This window comes from Coturnix japonica, unplaced genomic scaffold, assembly GCF_054131305.1.
Source record: "Coturnix japonica strain WE unplaced genomic scaffold, WE-NBRP24 Scf039, whole genome shotgun sequence".
Taxonomy (NCBI): domain Eukaryota; kingdom Metazoa; phylum Chordata; class Aves; order Galliformes; family Phasianidae; genus Coturnix; species Coturnix japonica.
Genome location: NW_028188942.1, coordinates 3,550,899 through 3,564,272, shown reverse-complemented (window position 1 = coordinate 3,564,272; position 13,374 = coordinate 3,550,899). Strand labels below are relative to the sequence as shown.

Here is a 13,374-nt window from a genome sequence, read left to right as displayed (position 1 = left end):
GGACCTATTCGTTGTACTTCATTCAAGGCTTGCATTAATTAACCACGAAAGGCATCTTCCATTCCTTTTCCTTTCTTTCTTTTCCCTGGTAGCAGTTTTTATCTTAATCATGGAGCCAGGAGAACCATCACTAGGATGGATAAGGATATACACACAGTGTCGGTAACCTGAATATAATCTCTGAATATTCCATGACTCTGTAATGTCTGTCATGCTGGGATTGAGCCCTGGTGCTGATGAACTGCCTGGGGCACTGTGTTGCAAATGCATTCTTTCACAAGCTAAAGCAAAGCAGAGAAAACCATATAATGAATTCCAGTCATGTAACATTATGGACTAAGCAGAAGTGCTACTCCTTTACTAGGATAGTTGTAAGAAGACATTTTTGAAACCACATAGCTCAAATGATAGCAGCCACCAGCCAAAACCCCAAAATATTTCTGCATATGAAACAGGCGCATGTGGAATACATGGAAAAGCTACGGACTGGTTTATAAACTATATTTGTAGAAAGACCATGAAATTGGAAAGTGATAGCATTGCAAAATATACTGCGAATATAGTTTTGTCAGAAAAACTAGAGGGAGGATTTGGATCTGAGTGTTGATCAGAAGAGCCACAGTGTGGGCAATTCTGCACAGCAATCTCTTCTCATATTTAATGCCATGGAAGGGAACAAGGGACATTCAGTGTCCTTTGTGAACAGACAGGATCTGCTCATTGACTCCGCTGTTTGTCCTTTTCCCCTTACACAAGAGGAAAACTTGCAAGTACCCAAATTTTTTGCTAACTACTGAGGACAAAAGGGGATAAAAATAATCTGCAATCTCTTGAAACCTATGCAAGCTATCTAGGATATACAGCACTGTGACAGGGCATAACTAAGCTCTGAGATCTCCTATCTAAGTTTTCAATGTAAATACGTCTAACATGCATCCCATAAGTACAATTGAAGGCTGGAGAGAGATAAAACCCCAAACCACAATTAAACATTTTTGCACCACGGGAAGACTGAAAGATGTAAAATGGTGGCAGTGGGGCTCAGACTTGGCAGTATTTATGTGAGGAGACATTGATTTGTTTCAGCTTGTGTTTTGAAAATACGGTGTTTCAGCAGAGGTTTATTGTTGATGCATTTGTTGTGAAACCAAAGAAAACGTACATGAAGTTCTTGTCAAAACCATCATGGGAAGGAAAAGGGCAGCCAAAAGTGGAGGAATGGGCGTTCAGGGGCTTGTCAGAGAAGTCAGATGTATTTGAATGTATGGGTCCGAGATAATCCACCCAAAGGTGAATTTCAGACCCGTGGGTTTGAAGGAACAAGGTGAGAATCTGAAAAATCAGCATGGGTTTATTAAGGGCAAATCATGCTTGAGCAGCACAGCTGCCTTTGGTTAAGAAATAACTGAATGGGTATAGCACAGGACAAAGCGGCCCATCTTATTTATGGAACTAAAACCATAGCCTAGTGCTGGCAACAGTATGGAGCAGCAGGTGGGATCAGAGGGCCCTTCCAACCATCATTTCCTAGATTTTTTGGGTTGCTGAGCTGAAGCAAACGAGGAGCTGTGAAAACATTTGTATGACTTGGTATGGTACTCAGCTATTCAGTGCCATGAGGAGCTATTAGTTTTGGGAAGAGTTCTAGTATATACATTTCTGTAAGAAGAGAGGTTTGTTCCAAACATTCATAGGAAAAACCAACCTTCTTTAATAGAATGCGGTCAGAGAAAGAGTTTATAATCAGGAAAGAAACCTGGCCTGTCATGGGTCAGCAAGGACCAAAAGCTAGGAACCCAGATTATTTATATTACCAGTGTCTTAAAATAATTTAAACTTCAGTCAGTTTTCAAAGCTTCCAAAAACATTAATCCACAACAATGTAGAACTCAGAGATCTCCAGCTTTCATTTCCACAGCCTGTGCCACTCAGGCTGAGCTGGGTGCAGAGAGGCCAGGGTGTGAGCAGGATGGATAAATGCTGCCCTTATCCACGCATCAGATCCTGCATGTAGAAATCCTTTGTATTCGTTATTCATGAATGCAATATGGCATGAGGATCCATGATCTTTATGGACAATGAATTCTGAACTCCCTGGGAGAGGAGAATATTTGCCTGTAGAAACCCGAGTCCAAGAACTGAACGTGCCCAGCTGGGGAAAGCACACACAGAAATAGTCTCTTGTTTCTGGCTGCAGCTCATACAGGCAGATCGCTTATTTACCTCATCTAAATATTTGACCTTTATGCTTTTTGGAAATTGTATTTTTTTTTCTTTTTCTTCTTAATTATGTGGAAGGAGCACCTCCTTTCAGTGCCCTGATGGACTTCTCTATAAATAGCCCCTCACATCCCAGAACTTCACAATGAAACCTGCAGCAAAGTCAGCATCCTGAGGACTTTTTAAGCCTGAGATGGGAACCACGTGGAGTTTAATCATTAATCACCAGCCTTTAATTAACAGCTCTGGGCTTTGAACAAAAGGTGCTTGCTGCAAGGCTGCTGAGGGGCCCTGAGCTCTTCTGTGCGCTTTCATTTGAGGGACCCAGTGGCATTCCTAAAGGGGGCTGTTGGAGTAACCTTCTCCTTGTGGGAAGGGGTCACGCTTCCCAAGAAGAGCAGATGTTTGTGGCCCAATCTCCATTTTCACAACTGCCCTGCTGGCAGGCTGGAGCTCTGAGATGGCTCAGTGCAGGGATGCTACCAGTTCCCTAAGCCCTACTTTGCTCTGGAAAGGACTTGAGCATCTCCAGAGCCTTGTTGCCTCCATCAGGTGAGGTGGGCTTTAACCAAAGGAAAGAGGAAAGTTGCTCCAGGCTTGGAAAATTTTATAGGGGAGTGTTCAAAATTGAGCACTTGGGAGAGAAAGAAAACATTGCTATAAAAGTTGACTCAGCCAATATTTTCTACATTCTTGCTGCTGTGATTGAAGATATTTGTTTTTAATATAGGTTTCTCCCATTTGTAGTCTGGCTTTCCTGTAGTAAAAACTAAAGGGCAGATCCTCAGCTGATATAAATTGGCTCCACTGAAGTTAATGGAGCCATGCTGGTTTGTACCAGCTGAGGGATCTTGCTTGTGCTGCAGTGCTCCATACCCCCATTATCCTGCCATGATTACGATACTAATTCAGTAAAATGGCTTCACAGTGTAATAAAACCAACCCAGAGCATGGAAGATGAAAGGACTCCCTTCTCCATTTGACCTGGTATTTTTCAACAGAATGTTTTCCCTTATTTTCTCTTTTGTTAGGAAATGCTCTAAACTTTTTTTCTTGCTTTCTTGCTTTTTGGCTTCAGCACGAAGGCTGTGTGTGTGCAGAAAGCATGTGGCACATGCAGTGGTGTGATGGGTCAGGGCACAGTGAGCCTCGTGCAAGGGAACGAATTGGTTCTTCAAAGGGCAGGGCTGATCCTGCAGAGCAGCTAAAGCCCTGAGCTAACCTTGACTCCTGAAAAATGGGAGTTATCATACTCCAGGGCAGAGCATTGATCATTTTACTCATTCTCTGCCCTGTGTAGTTTTTCTTGATCTGCCTGTGGTGGAAGACGCAGCCCAAGAAGCTCAATAAAGCTGCATCCACTTCTGTCACAGGGGAAAAAGACATGTTGGTGGCTTTCCTCCTTGTGATCAGCTCTTCAGCCATAGCAGAAAGGTGAGCAGTGGGGAGCAGGACGAGCTGTGCTATCTGGTTGCTTGGAGCTGTTGAAAACCGAAGGGAATAAAGAGACACAGAGATCTGAATAAAGGCAGACAGATGCATGGCTGGATCCCTAGGATGAAATGTTTTGTTTGCCACAGCGCAGCTGAACTGCACAGAGGTTTTGTTCTGAACCAGGAGGGAGTTTCACAGGGATGTTGCTAAATGGAGGCAGTAAATTTAACTTTAAAGGGCCGTGAATGGAGGCTTTTGGCTAAAAGCTGAAGTGCTGTTACTTTTTACTGGGCCTGTTTAACTCCACTTGGAACAGGACAGTGTGTTTGACTTATAAGGCTCCTGGAAGGCTTGGCCTGTGGGTCCTGCTCCTGGCAGAGTAGCAACGAGCCATAAAGGTGAGTGTGTGCCAGCCTGGCCCTTCTGTGCTAAAGGAAATACAAACAGATCTCACCTGTGGCTTAGGGAGAGCTGTGGGTGTAAGTGCTGGGAGCAGGGCTGTGCCATGGCAGCACAGTTTTAACTGTCTGAATAGCTAAAGGGTTCGAAGGCAGTCAAAATGTCCAATGTCCAGAATTGGCAGGTTTGCTTGAATCCTGCTCCCAGACCTGTGCTAATCCTCTAATATCATCGTAGTAATCCTGATTCAAAGAAGGGTTTTCTTACCAGCTCATCATTTCAAAACAGTCTGAGCCTTCTTGTAGTATTATCCAATTTAAAACTGTTTAAACCTTCTGCTTCTTTTAGGGAAAAACATGCGTTTTGCACCAAAGTCTGCTCAGAAGCAGCAAAACCTCTCATGCTCATATCTACTAGTGTCTCGTTGCAAGCAATTTTAAAACATGCCCCGTGTTTGGATTGTGTTTGAGACTCGGTTATTTGTTGTGGGTTTAGCAGACTGCAATCACCCACTTAAGGTGGAACTTGGCCACCTTCATTCCTTTCCTCCCAATGCTAAGGAAGCATCCAAAATTCTTGTATTTGGCACAGGTTGGCAGTGGATGCTGTCCCAGACTGAGAGGACCATTCCTCATGTTGTGCGGTTGTGGTCTGAGTGTCTTGGCAGTGGGAAGCTCTGTTTACCAAGAGAGATGGACCCAAGCTGCCTGGCTGAGGGGACAGGAGCATGCACACAGGCCTTACCTGTGGGGTAAGTGCACCCTTTTCTTGCATTAATTGGAGAAAAGAATTAATGATCTGGAAAGCTCTGCAGAACACAGGTGTCTGTGTCCTTAACCAAGCATTGGTGGCCAAGTGATGGCTGTGCAGAGCCCAAGGAGCCTCTGTGCCCCCAGTGATTGAGCACTGTTCCTGAGAAGGGGAGGCAGAGCTGGAGCAGTGGGTGCGGGCAGCCATCACTAGACCTAATCAGGCAAGGAAAAGCTTTGGAGCATATGGACCCCAATGTGTGGTCCAAGTACAACAGCTTGGTGAGTGTCCTGCAGGGAGACTTTTACTAGCGCTGCAACAATAATTCATCACTGCCTGAAGGCTTGATGGGTCTGGTACTCCTTGTCTTAATTGACCTTGGCTGGAGACTTGCGTTTCAGTCCAGCTTAGTCACAAAGGACTTGGTCTGTACCTGGGCCTTAAAGAGGATATTTATCAGAAAAATCATATGATTAATGGAACTGAGTGATGTTCGCTTGAGAGTGGATGGGAATTGAATTAACAGAGTAGGGATTTTGGCAGGTGTGAAGTGCTGAGACCGATGATGTCTGGGGGACAGAGCACCCCAAGCCCCACTGTTGTGCAGCCATAGGCTGGGAGCTCAGGGTGGGGGGCTGAGAGAAACACAGTGCCAGAGTCTGGGCTTGTATGTGGGTAACACATGGTGTGCAGCTTGTTAAGCCCTCACACCACAGTGCCCAAATTGCCATTGCTGCCAGCCCTCTCAGAAAGGGCAAGGATAAAAAGGAAGCTGATACCCCCAAGTAAATGGTGATGGAGGGGGAAGAACAAGTGAAGAAATAATCAGAAAACTCCCAAAGCTTACTTTCTTGCCTGCTTCTTTTTCCCCACTCTTCTTTCTTTTTCCCTCCATGTCAACACCAAACAAGACAGGACTAAAATTAATGGGGAAAGCAGCAATTAGCAAATTAGGTTAGCGGTGTGTTGCAGTGTGCCATGGCTGCCAGGTGTGAGGGGCTCTGGCAGTATATTTATTAATGGCTATCAGAAAAGTGACACTTTGATGAATGAAGCTGGGTAATCAGCACCCTCCGACAGCGAGCACTGAGAAGTCTCAACATGCTAAACTGCAAAATCAAACCTTTTTTAACCCCCATACAAAAATACAACAACAGAAATCGCTGCAAGAGGAGTGTGTTTTTCCATCAGGGGCTGGAATTCATGTTCTCCCCTAAATACCTCCTTTCTGTAACTTGCTGGGAGGAGTTGTCAGCATGGAAGGTTTTCCCTTTCCTTCAAATATGGGCCTCAAGAGTTTATAAATGCAGGCAACTTAAAAGTATGTTTTGTTTTGGGTATATATGGCAACCCTATTAAAGGCAAGGGTCCTGTGCTCGTGCTTTTTGGCCTTTGCCCTTTAAACATGATGGTATCAGTAATCTACAGACTGAGATGGTGTGTTAGGTATCGTTTTCTCTTGACTGGTGGTCAGCACTTCTCCTCATTAGTGCCACTGATGTGTGATGTCCAGGAGCCCACGCTGCCTACAGGAAGAGAGAAAATGCAACAATATGTAAGGTTAAATGTGTCTGATGAAACTTCACCTGCAGCACTGTTGCATACTGAAGTTTCCACTCTTGATAACCTCAGCTGTGGGCATCTCCCTTCTGATGAATGTGTGTGTGCTGTGGGACATCAGCTGCCATGCTCCCAAGTGAGCATGGCTATATGGTATAATGGCAGGGTGCATTGCCGGTCACTTGGTGAATGGGAATTCAGAATTACTGGCCAACGAGATGTGAGTTTAGAAGTTCTCTTCAGGAAAAAAAGACCACAACAGAACTGTACTGAAGTTGTTGAGGAGATCAGCCCAGCTGCTGGGATAGCGTCTGGATTAAAGATTGCTCTGCAAAATGCTGCACTATGTGAAATATTTCTTCCAAGTTTTCAGGCTTTGCATTGCACGCCGGAGGTAAGTTCTGTGCACTGCTTTGATAGCTCAGCACAGGGTTGCTCAAATCCCCCAATTCCATAGAGAAATTGAATACCTTTCTACAAAATCTTGGTTCTGGGTTTGGCCAGCTAAAAGGACTGTGTAAGTTTTGATTAAAAACATGAGAATCAATGTAAGTCATATCCCAGGCATTCATCTGGTCTTCTAGTTTTAAATGAAGCTGAGTGATCTGTGTGGAGTTACTTGCCAGGATCCGTGGGCTTGTTAAGTTTGAATTGGCACTTGTAGCAGATCTGAAATTATTCTCTTATGCTTTAATAATTGTATTTAGTTTCCTAATTTGGCCGCTGAGTTCATCAGAAGATAATTGAACTTTTAAAAACATAATCTGATCGGGCTGTAGGAAATACTTTAAAATAAACTTCTTCTGAGACTTTGATCTGTTTTCACGCCCTCTCTCACAAAAGCAGCCTGTCTGCAGGGCTCCAACCTGCTGAGGTGCGTGTTCCTAAACCAGGCAGTTCTTGAGCAGAACCGGGTTGCTCCCTGTATGCAAAGGAAGCCAGCAGCTCCCTGCCAAGACAAACTCTGGCTGCATGGACTGCTCCTGGGTGCAGCCACCTGCCTGCATGCTCTGCCTGGGTGCAAAAATCCCCTTGTAAATGATTCCAGGGAGCAAGAGAAATGGCTCTCAAGTCACTTCAGTTTTTTGATACAACTAAAATTGTTACTTAAAGGTCAGAGTATTGTTTTCTTGTGCACTGAGAAGGGGATCAGTTGCCTTGCATGGAGCTGTGGGCTCAGTTCTCCTGGGCAGTTTGGGTTCCTTGCGAGCTGTGGTTTCAAGTGATGTGAGCTTTCCTGCCTTCTGCTGTTGGCTTCCGTTGAACAGGCATGTTTTCCCTTTTTGGTGAGATTTAACCCAATTCCTGAAGTTCTTATAAGCAGTTCCTGAGTTTTGGGGGTAATGGAGTGTGGTTCTCCAGTTTCAGTGATAGCATGTAGAAGTTTATGGGCCCACTGCAGGCCTGTAAACTCAGGTTTTCCAGGTCCTACATTAGCACATTAACTACTGGGCTGTTTTTCCTGCTCACCTACCTGACTTCCTTCCTGTTTTAAAAAGGATTTGCTGCTTTTCATGTTCTCCATTTTATGAATTTGCAAAGACTTCTGTCATTGTATAAGCATGCACCAAACAGTTTATTTTCACTTACTTCAGTGCTTATGGTTTATATTTACTTCCCATTGACTTGCTCAGGACTCAGCCCAGGGAAGACCTCTGACTTTCCTCTTGGTCTATGACATGGCTGGGAGGCTCCCAGCCCAGCAAGCAATCACTGCACCAAAGCTCAAGGAGTAAGCAAATATGAATGATTGTCCAGGCTGAGCTTGTCTTGGTTTTTAAAGGGGAAACTCTGCTTGAAGTTCCCTCTGTGTGTGCCAGGAGGGTGAAATCACCCACTGCTCACTGTGGCTCTGCTGCACAAATGGTCTCTGGGCACCTGCAGTGCTGCCCCTCACAGCTCTGTCCATCCCCTCCATATAGACACAAAGGTTTGTCCATGACTTGTTCCACCTGCACAAGCTATTTTCTGATTCCTTGTCACTGTCAGCTCAGTAGCGCTGTCATTTTCCAGATACGTGGTGTATAATTAATGAGAATGTCATTTCCAGATTGTTTCAAAAACTAGACTGAGCATCTGAGAAATTATTTCACTCAGTGCCTTAAGATAGCTTGTTCATTCAGAAAGCTATCTTGGCTGCTTGATTTGAGGGGAGTTGTGGAGGGAAGCAGCTGTGCTTATATTATTAAGGACTGCCAGCTTTGAACTCTTCATGCAGATGCAAAGCATGGGTTCACGTGCTGCCAACCAGGCAGCTGGGTGACAGGGCAGGGGAGGGATGTGCCCAAATTGCATCAGCCCTGGCCATGACAGCCTCACGTCTGTGTGTTGTGAGGATGGTCTCCTTGTGGTGGTCTCTGGGGGCAGCAGTTGCATGCTGCAGGGCTGGAGGGATAGGAGGACACATTGTAAGTTGGCTTTGTCCACTCACTGCCCCTGGGGGCTCACCAGGCTGGGCAGAGATGTTGGCCGGGATATAAGTATTTTATTAGATCTATTATTTCTTTCATGGGGGCAATAAGTCTGCTTTATGTGAGACCTCGAGTGACTGTATGGAGCACAGAGATTGGTTTTAGCCACCTTTGCTCCCCAGGACATTGCTGTCCAAAGCACTGGAAGACTGTGCCCAGGTGCAGGCTCCAGTGATGCATGGCATATAGCCATGGCAAGGGCATCTCCCTTGGGTTCTTACTAAGAGCTGCGTTTGGGGCTCATTTAGGGTTATTCTCTGCCATTTTTCTCCTGAGCAAACATCTCCAACTGTCTCCACTGAGGCTTATATTGCTCTATACTTTAATTTTATTTTGCTGTTTGTAAAATGAGGGGTGAAGGGAAGGACTTTGTCAGCAAATGCTTCTTTGCCTCCTTCCTGCCTCAGTGGGTTAAAGCAGCATTCCCCCAGCTGATAATGCCTTCAGGCATTCCAGCAATGCTTTGCTATGAGCTCTGCAATGCCCCTCATGTCCTACAGGCTGGCCAAGGCTTTGCCTCCGTGTGCTGGGGTGGGTTTGTGTTTCTACGTTTTATATGTTTAATTTTTATATATTTGAAAGTAATTATTGGAAAACAATGAAGTGATTGCTTCCATCAATTTTCTGTGGTTATTTTATTCCCAATAATCTTCAGGTGCCTCTTGAATGGGTGAGATTTGCACAGAGCTAAGCGTGTGCATGTGTCCGTGTCTTCTGTGATATACGGAGCTCTGGTGCTGCAGCTGCCATTAGTGTTAATGGGCTAAAAACCCCCCACATCAAGCTGAGAATACACTCCTGCTAATTGTGTACCAGCAGTCCCCTGAGACCTCTGTGAGAATGATGCATCCGAGGATAGGCGCTTCCAATGGTAGGTTGCTTTGGGATAAATAAATAAGGGGCAAAAGTTAGACGCTGGGTCAGTGCCAGCATTATAACACAGGGAAATCGGCTAACGGCCATGCCAACCTTTATCCTCTTGGTCCTGGCCTGGTCCACTGCTGCACGGTACCATCTTCTGAGCCATACATCACTACTCAGCCTCACCTTGATGTATGATGCCCATAGATCCTTATAGCGGGAGTGCACTCTGATGTATTGCGCCAATACATCATGGACAGGGATCGCCCAGGTGATGTATTAGTGCCCTGAGAATGTATTACTCAAACGCTGGTATTGTTCAGGGATAAAGCCAAGCCAAGGAGTGGATTCAATTTAATTACAGCGCAGATGATAGTCCAGAGCCAGCAGCACTTTGATGCTGAGATGCTGGCACCCTGTGGAAATATGAGTTGCGACTCTGGTGCTGTTGAGTCACATCGCAGTGTGCCATGAGAGGAGGTGCCGTATTTTAAGGGAATGGTCATTTTTCAGAGAAATATAGGTGGACCATTTCAAGAACTCCATGGAGAGCAATGTGGCTGCGTGTAAGAACTCCTGAGCAGCAGAGAAGGGACGTGGTGGTGCAGGTGAGACACGGGGACCTTTCTGGAAGGCTCTGAATCCAACCTGCTTGCAAATATTTCTGTTGTTTTTGGCAGAATGACATGATGAGAAATTTGGAGAGATGATTCTGTAGTTTCCTTGGATTGTCTTATATAGATGCCATAAAAAAAACACCTGGAGAAAAAACACTCAGGCCATTAAAAGCAGCCCTGATTATTAAGGGTGGGAAAACCACCTAATGATGCAGTCAAAAAAAGATGGAGAGCCAGGAGGAGCAAGATGGCAGCAGTATTTGGCTCATGTTCATCGTTCTATATCTATAAATGAGTGCATTTTCTAACAAAGGTAAATACAGTTTTGCAGATGAGACGCTTTCAGCACAAACAGATGAAGTGACTTGTGCAAGGTCACATAGTGAGCTGGTGGCAGGGCCTGGAAGAGAATCCAACTGATCTGACTCAGTTCTCCTCCGACATCCCTAATTTTGGATGCAGAATGGAGAAGGCTTAGTCTGCTGCACAGGAACAGTGGATGCTCCCAAGAAAGTGAGTTCCTTGCAGAGCTCCTCAGTTGTCCTTCCCTGCCATAGCCATACCTGCAGGTAAAGCAGCACAAATAGTTTTCTGTTAGTTGGCTGCTTAAAATACAAGAGAGAGGCAGTATTATTCAGGAATTCATACTCCTTCTTGCAGCTCCTGAGCTTTCTGAATTTGGAGAAGAGCATGTGGTGATTCTGAGTGTGTTCACAGAATCACAGAATGGGCTGGGGTTGAAAAGGCCCAAAATGCTCATCTAGTTTTAACCCCCCTGCTATGTGCAGGGTCGCCAAGCACCAGACCAGGCTGCCCAGAGCCACATCCAGCCTGGCCTTGATTGCCACAACCTCCTTGGGTTCCTTCAGGGCTCATCCTTATCGTGCTCCAGGACACACACCAATGTCCCTATCTATGTGTGACCTAGGAAGCTGTTGAGTCCTTCTCTGTTGTGTGGCCTCCTCCTGTGACTGGTTCATCACCACTTGTCAGCAGAGCCTGTGGTTCACAGTCATCCCTATCGCCCTGTGATAACCATAGTAAACATTTCTATAAATAGAATTTTCTCCTGTCCAAGTCATCTTGCTTACTCAGCTGTTTTATTTTTAATAGAAAGGCATGTTGATGCTAAGCAGATTTTTTTTTTCTTCTTCTTCTTCAAATCCCTATTAAACATAAAAAGATGCTGTGTCTGAATAAAAAGAAAAGGTGCCCCTTAGATATTTTTAAAGCTTCCAAAAATAGTCTCAAGTCTGTGACAAAGATTATTGAGTGGGAATATTGCGGACAGTGGTTCTGCAATGGAGACAGTCATGGCTCCATGCGCTTTTGGCTGGGAGCTACAAGGAGGGAGACTCGTAGGACAAAGACCTCAAAAGGAATGAGTTTACTGAGGGGCTGCTCTTTAGATGGTGAAACCACAGCACTGCACAAGTAGTTCTGCTGGTGATCTCATGTCTCTTTTCCCTTCTGGGTTTGCAACTGCCCTTTGAGGCTGGCATCTCATTGCTGGAATTCAGTCTTTGCTGGAGACCTGCAGCCCCACTGCGAGAAGCACCGCTGTGCAGTACAGGGGTGACAAGGGAAGGCAGTGAGTTCTCTGTCTGGAATTTCTGAGTATAAAGGCAGAAGGAAAAGGGACTGCTGATTTTTGCCTTGTAAGCACAATTGATGTTTGACTTGAAAAAAGTATAACTTGGGTTATTGTTTCTGCCGCTGCACCCTCCGGTCAGAGCACTGCCATATAAGCAGTTGGTTCAGAGCAAGAGGGGAGGCTGAAACTTGGAGAAGAAAGAAGCACATGGGAGTGGAGCTGTCCCAGCAGGGTTCCCAATGCTTTCTTTCTCTCCCATCGTGAAGGCTTTTGTTTCCTTACTTGTGGCAAATGCCAAATCTACCGCTTGTGCTTTAATGCCTGGTGAGAGGGGAGAGGTCTCCAGAGAAACCATGAAAATGGGGAAAGATAAACTGGTGATTATTGAAATGACAAAATATTGCATTGGTGAATGCTGAATGGCTTATATGGAGAAGAGAGCGTTGCAGAATGGAGGGAGCTCTTCTATTGTTTGCACTTAGGAAAAAAAAATAAAGGGATAGTTAATATTCGCCTGCGTTGATCACACAGTGAGTAGTTTGCTGTGCCAAAGCAGCCTGCATCAGTGCTCAGGGTTAGTGCTTATTGCAGGTGAACTGCCCATGCAAATGGTGGGTAGTTTGGAGGAGCACAGGTAGTTTTCATCCTGTATGGGCAGACACGAAGGTTGGTTCTGGTGGGCTTTGTTGGCCCTCAAAGCAGAAAAGGAAAAAAATGGGACTGAGCAGTGGATAAGGATTTGAGGCTCAGTTCTTATTTCTCCTGTAAATACCCTGTATCCCCTCAATAAAACTGATTTATGGCTTTTAGCCATGGTTCCTCACCTGTAAAATTGGGAAAAATGCTTCTTTTGTGCCCCATTTATTTACATGGTCATCTCTTCCTATCTAACACCGCGCTTGGTGCAGCGGGGCCTCGTTCCTTTCTCAGCACTCCATGCGGAATTTATATTGCAGCGATCCTTGTAACTATCAGCAAAAGAAAATTACTGCAGACAGGCCTGAGGTGCCGGTGCTTCAACTCTGCTCTGATAGTGCTGCTGGCTTTGGTTTGGTGGCTGTCCCCTGCCCGTGGCTCTCAGCCTGTACCCACAGCTGTCAGTGTGAATGACAGATTAACAAATGCACAGTGGCTTTGTTCCTCACTGTGCTGCCCCAGTGCCACGCTGGGTCTGCAGTGCAGAGGGATGCATGGCATTGTCTCACCCACTAACACTCTGTCTGGCAACTGGCAAAAGCAATGCTTTTCACCCGTTGCAATGGGTGTGCAGTAGAAAATGAAGACCGTAGGGATGTGAGGGTCTTGTTTAATTTGTTTTATTTCTTAATCCAAGAGTAAGAGAATGCAAAACTTCCAAGCTGAAAGGCTTTGTGCTCTGCTTGCTCCAGGAGATATTAGTGAGGGATCAGCTGGGTTCACCAGACTCCACAAGGTACCTTTGTTTATGGATGAGGCCGTGCAGTTGGGG

At 45.4% G+C, this 13,374-nt stretch overlaps 1 long non-coding RNA gene across 1 annotated transcript; it reads left to right on the top strand.

Moving 5' to 3' along the window:
• Window positions 1-3,148: 3,148 nt before the first annotated feature.
• On the top strand, window positions 3,149-4,739 carry LOC146753280 (uncharacterized). The gene is made up of 3 exons (XR_014940240.1): window positions 3,149-3,207; window positions 3,521-3,654; window positions 4,645-4,739. It is a non-coding gene; the product is annotated as an uncharacterized LOC146753280 (long non-coding RNA).
• Window positions 4,740-13,374: the final 8,635 nt, after the last annotated feature.